The sequence below is a fragment of the Ovis canadensis genome, chromosome 3, assembly GCF_042477335.2.
Source record: "Ovis canadensis isolate MfBH-ARS-UI-01 breed Bighorn chromosome 3, ARS-UI_OviCan_v2, whole genome shotgun sequence".
Lineage (NCBI taxonomy): Eukaryota > Metazoa > Chordata > Mammalia > Artiodactyla > Bovidae > Ovis > Ovis canadensis.
Genome location: NC_091247.1, coordinates 7,535,820 through 7,545,890, shown reverse-complemented (window position 1 = coordinate 7,545,890; position 10,071 = coordinate 7,535,820). Strand labels below are relative to the sequence as shown.

The 10,071-nt window shown below is 55.3% G+C and overlaps 1 protein-coding gene across 6 annotated transcripts in view; it reads left to right on the top strand.

Annotated features, from left to right (window-relative positions):
• LRRC8A (leucine rich repeat containing 8 VRAC subunit A) overlaps positions 1-10,071 on the top strand; it is a 28,205-nt gene that overhangs the window by 1,770 nt on the left and 16,364 nt on the right. For 2 of the 6 annotated variants that reach the window (XM_069582212.1, XM_069582213.1), the window contains exon 2: positions 2,033-2,139. The exons of 1 other annotated variant lie outside the window; for it this stretch is intronic. The gene's annotated coding sequence lies outside the window, so the exon portion shown is untranslated. Of the gene's footprint in view, positions 1-2,032; positions 2,140-3,253; positions 3,396-10,071 lie in introns of those variants that run through there. 3 more of the 6 variants (XM_069582214.1, XM_069582215.1, XM_069582217.1) reach the window with 2 other exon arrangements.

Genomic DNA, 10,071 nt, shown 5'->3' with positions numbered 1-10,071 from the left:
GGAGTGAGAGTTTGTTCAGAGGGACTGGGCAGCGCCTTTGTGAAGGTCAAGTTTGGCTCTGGGCGGGGAGGGGGAGGCAAGGACAGATGACTTGTGCTGGAGGACTGGCTTTTGGAGAGGTGCTGAGGCATGAATGACTGGCCCCTGCCACCCTGTATTCCCAGTTTTAGAGATTCTTTGGGGTTACCTCCCATGCCCACTGGGCCTTCCAGGGGCTGTGGAGCACACAGCAAGGGCCTGAGGAACGTTTGTGACTTCCCCCTGTAACTCACCCAGATCCTGCATCTCTTGGGCATGCCCACTAGGAACCTGTTTCTTCTGCAGACTTCAAGTGGTCCTTCTGGACAGTGGGCGCTTGTGAGGATTGTCCCAGTGGGTCAGAACTCAGGGGGCTGGCTTGGCCTGGACCTCGCTTGTAGAGTTGAAGTGATCAGCCTGTTCTCCTTACTCTCCTGAGAGTGGAGATGATTCTGGGTTTTCACACGCTGATGGTGTAAGACCTCATGGGGAGTCAGGTGGGTTAGATGTGGGGCTCTAGAGCCCAGCACACCTCCTCTCCCTGCCTTGACTCATTCATTCATTCATTCAACCATCCTTTGGTAAATGCCTGGCCTGGGCCAGGAATGGTGCTAGGAGAACACGGTCCCTGGCTAGTAATCTGGGAGGAGAGGCAGACAGGAAAACGTTGACACAGTGGCCAGCATAATGCTAGCAATGTCTCAGAGGCAGCCCAGAGGAAAGAGGCATTAGCTGTGGCTGAGTGTGCAGGGGAGTGGTCTGTATGTATTTCCTGGAAGAGGAAGGGTAAGGAGAATCAGTGCCAGTGAGTCCTGTGGCCTGAGTTCTGGGCCGGCCTCTGCCATGGGCAAGTGACTGGCTTTCCCAGCCTCAGTGTAAATCCCTCTCCTTGCCAAATCGGACGGGGTTGAGGGTAGAGCCTGGCTTCCGTGCCTTCATGGACCCAGGTGCTTCTCTGCCCAGCCGCCATCACTCTGCGTGGGGCTCTCTAAGAGGCTGGAAACCGTCTCTTGCTTCTTTCCTCGCAGCAGAGCCTGGGATTGAGCAGCTGTGAGAAACGTTCTATGGCATAAGCAGCTGAAAGGCGCCACGATCCCTTTGTCTGTGTAACCATCTGCCCCCCCCACCACCACCACCCCTTTCCCCTTCCTACTCCTTGTTGTTTCCCCCTTCACTAATGGCTGGGCCACACTCCCAGCACCTGGCTGGTTTAAAGGCTCCCCCTACCTGGCAGAGGATGAGACGGTTGGAGGGCATCACTGACTCAATGGACATGAGTCTAAATGGACTCTGGGAGATATAGCAAAGGGCAGGGAAGCCCCACGTGCTGCAGTCCACAGGGGTTGCGGAGTCGGACACGACTGAGCAACTGAACGGCAGCAACAGCCCTATAGTGGTCTGACCACACTTCTCTCCCCACCCTCCTGACCTGTGAGCAGTTCTGAGCAGAGTGCCTGGCATGGAGTAGATGCTCACTAAATGCTCCTCGACTGTGGACGATGGTTGGATTTTGTTTTCGAGTTGAGCTGAGGGCGTGTCTCTGCCTGGATCCGGCTCACCCCTCTGTAGCTCACCTCTCGCCACTTTCCGCCTCCAGCCCTGGATCCAGCCAGGCTGAACCGCTCAGCGTGCTCTAGAAGTCATGTTGTCTTCCCTCCAGGCAAACATGTGCTGTCCCTTCTGCCTGGAATGCTCTCTTTCCAACTCCCACTCTTTCCCAGGAAGTCAGCTTAGGCAACACCCTCTCCAGGGAGCCTTCCCTGACCTGACTCTTCTGGGTCTAGTGCTTCTTCCCTGTTCTCCGAGGGCCCAGGTTCCCCCAGCAGAGCCCCAGGTACTCAAGAGCCAGTGATAACTTTTGCCTTGGCATCTCCCCAGTAGACTGTCTGATTCTCTGGCGTCACCCTGGTCCAGACCGGGCAGCGAGCACGGGCTCTGAACCTGTCGGCAGCCCAGCAGGTAACGCTGATTCCCACACACCTCCCTGCTCACGGTAGCTCTTGCTTCCTCGTAGGCAGGCGGCTTCCATGGAGCGAAAGGAATGCCAGGACCCTGCCCAGACAGACGTGGGCCAGCCTCAGCACCATCAGCTAGCTCACAGATAGCAGAGCCGTCCTCAGGGTAAGGACTGGGCCCCCTCCCTCCAGGCCACCCTCAGCCCCCAGGCAGGGGGCAGAGGGCAGTGTCCCTGTCCCCACAGCCCTTTGCTCTTCTTGCTGTAAGGCCAGGGCTTCTAGGACAGGGGTGCAGAAGACAAAACTCTTCTTCCTTCTCCCAACTCAGGGGTCAGCTGCGTAGCATTGGGGCTTCCCAGGTGGCGCTAGTGGTAAAGAACCTGCCTGCCAGTGCAAGAGATGTGGGTTTGATCCCTGGGTTAGGAAGATCCCCTGGAGGAGAGCATGGCAACCCACTCCAGTATTCTTGCCTGGAGAACCCCACGAACAGAGGTGTCTGGCAGGCTACTGCCCACGGAGTTGCAAAGAGTTGGACATGACTGAAGCGACTTAGCACACATATATGCATGCCATACCCAGCAGGTGTGAACCTACATTGCGAACCCCTGGCTTTTGTCAGTCTTGGGTGGTGGTTCATGCTGTCTTGTGACCATGTTTCCCAAGGTATGTTCCGTGGGACACCAGTTTCTCTGGGCACAGTGGTCAGGTGACTCCAGGAACAGTAACTTGTCATGGTCCGGGCTGCAGGACCTCTCAGAGCCTTGACGGGTGTCTCAGAGCTGACTGAGAGCATGAGTCTCTGAGAGGGAGCCAGCAAGCTGTTTTTCCCCCACACTGTCACGTGGACATCTTTGAAGATGGGGGGGGGGTGGTGTCTTGGCCTCTGCTTTGGAGAACAGTTCCCAAAGGCAGGAGTGTCCACCGGTTAGAACCCAGACACTGTGGTCAGACCTGGGTGTGAGTCCCAGCTGCCAGATGCTCGATAGGTGACTGTGGGCCAGTCGCTGTGCCTCTTAGAGCCTCAGTTTCCTCATCTGTGAAAAGAGGGTGATATTAGCTCCTTGCCTCCCTTGAGAGTATCTTGAAGATTAAATATGTCGATACAGGGAAGGTGGCTCAGGGTGTCCTCAAACATGTTCTCTAAGCATAGTGGGTGTGGGTATAAGCTGCTTAATAATTTGTAAAACAAACCCAATCAATGATTTCTTTGGTCATTTGTGGAAGCTCAGACAGTGGCCTTGATCCACCCTCACCCACCTCCCCACCCCTGCTGTTTATAGACATGGAAACCGGGGCTCAGAGGAAGGAAGCAACTCATCGGGTCGGAAGGCAGGGATGTGGGGCTGGAGCCAGGTCCTGGAATCCCAGACTGGGGTCCTTTATTCTCCATGCCTTCACCTCCCACCGTGGCTTTTTGTTAAGGTAGGCCTTGCCCTCCCCAGCCTGGATTTTAGAAGAAATGGTATCTCCAGTGTTTTTTGTTTGTTTGTTTTGCTTTGCTTTGTTTTTGTAATTACCAGCAAAGTGGCACGCCCTCATGTGTTTTTTTGTTTGTTTTGTTTTGATTTTAATGCCTTGTGGAAAGCTCAAGTCTCCTGTGGTCCCCGTCTCCAGAGACCTGAGAGGGGAGGGCTGGATTTGCCCACATGCGTTGTTAGCATTTGCCTTTTTTCCCTAAACTCAAGTCCGTCCTGTTAGAGCTGCTGGTTTGCTGCTTGCTCCTGTCTCATTGCACAGTCCTCCCTGGACCTCTTTCCCGATGAGGGTCGAGCTGTGGGTGAGTCCCGCCAGAAGGCCCCTACCCACTCCTGTTCCTCCCACCCACAGCGCTCCCTTGCCTCCCCATCCCGGGGTTTCTGAGCTGTTTGTCGGGACATTTACAGCAGCAGAGGGCGGTGGGAAGTGCCTGGTGTGTGATTCTGTTGACTGTCTTGTTTACTGGGACAAGGTCAGCAAACCCCGGGCCTGCCCCGTAGGAGTTTCCTGTTGGTTTTGAAGAACTCTGCCAGCACCCCCTGCCCCAGTAGCAGAGGCCTGAGCTCAGTTCTCTGGCCAGCGACTGGCAGGAAGCAGCACATCCTACTTATCTGAGATCAGAACTCCTCCTCCTTGCCGGGGAGGAATGGCCTGGGCCAGCCCGAGAGGTTTTGGCCTTTGGCCTCCAGGTCTGGGCCCTCTTCTGTCTGCCTGAGGCAGGGCCACAGTGTGGCGCTGGCCTGAGCCTGGCCCTGACTCGGTTCACCAGGCCGTCCTGGTGGATGGTTTGGTCTCGGTCCCCCGAGCACTCCTCTTAGGTTTTAGCCTTGAGAGTGGACAGGCGAAGCGAAGGTGGGGCGCTGCCCTGGGGCCAGGATCTCAGGATACCCTGCTGGAGCGTACATACCTCTGGCTAGATTTTTTTTTTCAGGCAGAGGGGACCCCTGGGTAGCTTGATGGGCAGAACCACCCTGAGAGTCAGGTCTGTGCAGAGATGCGTCCCTCCGCTGGCGGAGCTCAGCTTTCCATCCAGACCGTCTGCCTCTCCCGTTTCTTCTTCCCAGTCTTTCCTGGAGTCTTTTTCCTTCTGGCGCGGGCCTCTTTGGGCCACCTCTGATGGGGGCCCCGGACCTGGCCTCTCGGTGGACGACGCTCTGCTCACCTTCCTTCCAGCAGCAGAGCCTTCATGTCCATGGTGGCTGTGGTCCGAGCCCAGGTGGCGGGCTGGTCACCATGAAGTTTGCCATCTGACACACCACAGTCTCCTGGTTGAGGGCGCATTACTTTTCCAGGTGAGGAGACCAGGGCTGGAGGTATGAAGGTTCTTGCTGGAAGTTGTACAGTTCAGGTGGTAGAGCCAGGACGTGGACCTGGGTCTGTGTGTCTGGACAGCTGTGCTTTTTTTTTCTGATCGGTACCTGTTTTTTTGGGTTTTTGTTTTTCTTTTCCTTTCCATTTTTTTTTTATTTGGCTGCACCAGGTCTTAGTTACAGTATGTGAGGTCTTTAGTTGCAGCATGTAAGATCTAGTTCCCTGACCAGGGATTGAACCCCGGGGCCCTGCTCTGGGAGCGCAGAGTCTTAGCTACTGGACCACCAGGGCAGTCCCAGCCTGTGCTCTTTCTAGCCCACCTCTCGTTTGTCTTTTTCTCTAGGTTCTCAGGCTTGCGGGTACTTCAGAGTTGTTTGGGAGCTTGTTCAAAATGCTGATTCCTCTGGACCCATCACCACAGGCCTACAGCGACTGAGTAGGGGGTGGGCCCAGGAATCTGCATTTTGAAGAAGCTCCCCAGGCCGTCGTGGGGCTGAGGACCTGCCGACCATGCCGGTGAACACTGACCAGGGCTTCTCCACTGGCCCTGGTCTCAACCTCCATCTGCCACCAGGCGCCCTTGGCATGGAATCAGGGCTGGGCTCCCTTGGGCCCCGGATCTTAGTGACTTCCTAGCATGTGTAGGGTGGGAAGGCTGAGGTTTCTAGAATGACTTTTCCTCCTAGCCACAAACATCTCCCTGTTCTCTTCCCCGATGTGTTTCTATTGCATTTCACACCTCGTAGGAAGTTCTATGTTTAACCGTCTCTTGAGGACTTAAAACCTCCAAATTAAATGGACACTGAGATACAGCCTCAAGTCTGGAGCCATGTTCCACCAGAGAAGCAGCTGTAAAATTCCACGGCTCTCACATGCCACCTGGGCACCCCAGAGGCACCTCCACCAACCTCATACCCCTGGCAGAGTCGGCCTGTGGACGGACATGCCAACTGGGTAGGGCCACGCAGAAGTCCTGCCGTCACATCTCCTGGCTGGATACCTGGGGGCAGCCCTTTCCAGTCTGGAGAGCTGGGCAACAGGCAGCTTACCCTTGGCCAGGCCCCCCTCACTTGCAGTCCCCTGGGACCTCGGCAGATGCATCTGTGGCCTCTCTTTGGGGCTTCTGCCCACTTTTCGTACCCTGTCTGGGAAGGCGGTGCTGGTGTTCAAAGCAGATCAAGACCTGTCTTCAAGGCCCTTCTGCCCCGCATGGAGCCAGACCCAGAGCTGGGCTCCCTCCCAGAGTTTCCTTAAAACTGTACCTAAGAGACCAGAGATATCTGAGGATGGCCTTCTGGAGTTCCCTGCAGAGACCTCGATTCCAGGTACCCCTCTGGAAACAGGGATCTTGTCCCAGGAAGCATCTGCAGGGTTCTGGGTGCCCAGGTAGGCCCAGGAGACCTGCTGGCCTTTGAGACAGGCACGCATGCAAGGGAAAGGCAAACCAGACGGGTGGCGGTCTTTCCCGCCATCTCCTAGCTGTGTGGCCTCGGGCAGGCCAGTTAACCTCCCTGGGCCTGACTTCACACCCCTAAAGGGACTGATGAAACCTCCCGTAAAAAAAAAAAAAGGCAGCTAACATTACAGAGTCTTTCTATGAGGCAGGCTCTGAGCCGAAAGCTTTCTATGGACCGCCACCTTAGTCCTCACCGCCGCCCTGACCAGGAATACTATTTCCTAGATGAGGAAACCAGGGACCTGGGAGGGAAGTGACTCCCAGGGCCATGCACCGGTGAGGCGGGGAGCTGTACCAGGTTCCTAGAGGTTTGGAGCTGAGGCCCTGGACGCGCCAGGCCCGGTGCTGACGCGCAGGCCACGTCAGTGACCCAGAGCCCATGGCAGTAACACACCCGCCTGGTGGGGCAAGGGGGCCGGCCTGAGCCTCGGATCCAGCCTGCGGCCTCTGTGTGCTTGGCTCGGGGAACCAAGGTGGGTGTCCTTCACCGGTCACCTTTCCCCCGGGAGGCCACTGCACCCTTGCAAGAGCGCTTGAGGACCAACCTGTTTGGGAGTCCCGGCCCACATGGAGAGCAGTTTGGAACTGAAACTTGTTCCCTCCCTGCTCCAGACTGCCTCCCTTCTTCTTTCCCCGAAAGTGAGGGTGTGCCCTTTGACGCAGGGTGCATGGAGCCAGGCAGCACCCCCAGCCCACAGCTGCTGACTCACCCCGGTGGGTGTGGGGGCCTCAAGGGCAGCGCCGGCTCTGGGGCGGGTGGGGGCTGGGTGTCCCAGATGATGGGTGGGCCCTCTCCTCCCCCCGCCCCCCCCCCGCCATTCACCCCCACCTCTGGCCCCTGCTCTGGGAGCAGAGGAGGCCCCAGGGTACTGACCGAGGAGCAGATTCACAGGCCCAGAGTGCACCCAGGGCAGGGCCAGTGACCCAGTGTCTTCCTCGGATCTCTTGGGAAAGGCCCTTCCCCCTTCCCTGGGAGAGCCTTGGGGGGCCAGCCTCCCCAAGCGTGGTACAAGGAGGGGCAAGGGGGGCCAGCCTAGGCCTCCCCTCCCTCCCGCCTGGGAAGTATTCCCAGCCTCTCAATTTGGGTTTTAACAAAGGGCTCTCTGTGCCCTGTTTACCCACAGCCTGGCCAGCCTGCCACGGCTCAGGTGTAAAAGCCAAGCGCTGCGGGCCGGCGTGGGGGTGGTCGGAGCCTGCCTGCTTGGCCACCCTCTGGACGGAGGGGCGGCATGTCGTTTCTTCGACTTCCTTCCCCATCTGCGAGAGGCCCTGTGAGGACATCAACAACGTGGAGCGGGCTTGACCCCTCAGGGTGGTTCTGCGGGTGGCTCGCCAGCTCTCTGTCCGGTCCTGGAGTCCTGATCCGGGGCTGCAGGAGTACAAGGCCCTAGAGTGTGGCGTCTGAGTCCTGGGAGATCCTGGGGGCTCGGGGATGCCTGGTCTGTGCTTGGAGGGGCTTGTGCTTGGGGCTCAGCCCTCTCTCGGGTATCTGTTCCCCAGTGAATTCTGGGAGGGCTCTCTGCAAAGGCAGGTGGATTAGGTCAGCACAGTGCGCCTCCCTGTGTGCTAGCCTTGGGTTGTGCCATAGACGTGCACTGTGCTCTTTTTAATTCTCGCACTAAGCCTCTGAGATTGGTACTATAACATTCCCATTTTATAGTCGAGGAAACTGAGGCTCAGAGAAGAGCACTCATTGGCCCCGGGCTCTGAGCCCACCCACGCTGAGGCCTGGCCTCCCTGCGCCCCATGTGCGCGTGTTAGGGCACACCTGGGTAGGGCAGGCAGGAGCGGGCGAACCTTTTTCATACTCGACAGATAGCAGGTACTAGTTCTTGTAAACTCTTTTACACTCTTCAGAAAGCACACAATGAGGAAGGTCTTTTGTTTCTTTTCCCAGTTATTTTTTTCTACTCACAAAAGTACCAGATTTGAGTACCAAACATGGAAATCATAAAGTATTTGTCCATTTTGTAACATTTTATATCACTTTATAATACATGATACATCATGTATCTTAAAGATTGGTCAGCATTTTTTTTTTTTTTGACTGTGGCTGGTGGCTCATGGGATATCAGTTCCCCAACCAGTTATTGAACTCAGGTCACCACAGTGAAAGCTTGGAATCCTAACCACTAGGCCACCAGGGAACACACAGCATCTTTTATTATTACTTAATATCTCTTGGACATCTTTTGGGTCACTGTATACAGATATGAGGTAGGTAGCATTGTTTTTGTTTTAAAGTTGCAAAAAACAAGTCTTGGGCTAAATAATTTGCCTGGTGTGTTGTCCTTTAGTTGCTAAGTTGTATCCAACTCTTTTGCGACCCTATGGACTGGAGCCCGCCAGGCTCCTCTGTCCATGGGATTTCCCAGGCAGGAATACTGGGGTGGGCTGCCATGTCCCTTCTCCAGGGGCTCTTCCCCACCTGGAGATGGAACCGGCGTCTCCTGTATTGGCAGGCAGATTCTTTACCACTGACACTCCGGAGATTCACTGATTCGCCTGGAGTCATGAATTGTTTCATGCTACAGCTGGATTTGAACCTGCATCTCCCCAACTCCAGAGCTGTTGCTCTTCACACTCCCTGGGATCTGTCTGCCACCACGGGGAGAAGAGGAGCCCTCTGGGTTGCCTCAGGAACCCGGTCTCACTTCTCTCCACCTGTGGGTGCTGCCCAGTGGAAAGGGTCTGGCTGCTTCCTGCTCACTTTCTGCGTCTCCCTGGCGGGGGGAGGACCAGGCGGGGGTGATGCTGCGTTGCGCAGTATCGTCAGAGGCCACAGGTGCTGCTGCGCCGGCCAGGAGCAGGCCAGGTAGAAAGAGTGGAGTCTGCTGCCCTGGCGATGGCCTAGTAGCTGCTGCCTCCTTCTGAGCCCCGCAGGTGCAAAGGCCTGAGAGCAGACCAGTCCGGAGGTGGAGAAACAGATGGTTATTGTGGTGAAGTCTGTATGAGACAGTTTAAGCACCTGCAAAAGTTATGAAACTAGAACAGATATCTTTGTACCCAGGACTTAGCTTTGCCAAATCTTAATGTTTTGTAATTGCCTCAGCTACACACACACATACACACACACACACACAGATGCACACACATACACATAGAGATACACACACACACTCTCCCTCTCTCTCTCTCAAATCATTTCAGATGCAGTTGACGCCTCTTCCCCCAATCCCATTTTCTTCCCTCTTTAGATGAAATCACCAGCTTGATTTTGGCGCTCTCCTTGCACTTGGTAAAGAATCTGCCTGCAATGCAGGACCTTCAGGTTTGATTCCTGGGTCAGGAAGATCCTCTGGAGGAGGAAATGGCAACTCACTCCAGGATTCTTGCCTGGGAAATCCCACGGGCAGAGGAGCCTTAGAGGGCTACAGTCCATGGGGTCGCAAAGAGTTGGGCATGACTTAGTGACTAAACAACAACATGCGTGTTTCTAATACCTGTGCCGCAACTGGGTATATACACTGCAGAAAACCTTAGGTAATGTGTGTATTCTATAGCTTGTTTTGAGGTTCAGCGTTGTTTTGGACATTGTTTTGGGAAAGAAATGACAACCCACTCCAGGATTCTTGCCTGGAAAATCCCATGCACGGAGACTGGTGAGCTGCAGTCCATGGGGTCACAGAGAGTTGGCCTCGACTAAGCACTTCACTTTCACTTTTTTTTCATGTTGATACATGTTGATACTTTCATTGCTTCAGCATTTCACTGTATTCTCAGAGTAATTCATCCTTTCTCCTGTTGTTGGATATCTGGGTTTTTGACTTTTTGCTATCAGGAACAACTCTGGAGTGATCATTTTTGTCCGTGGCTTCACACATACATGTAAAGCAACCCTCAGAGCCTTAGGAG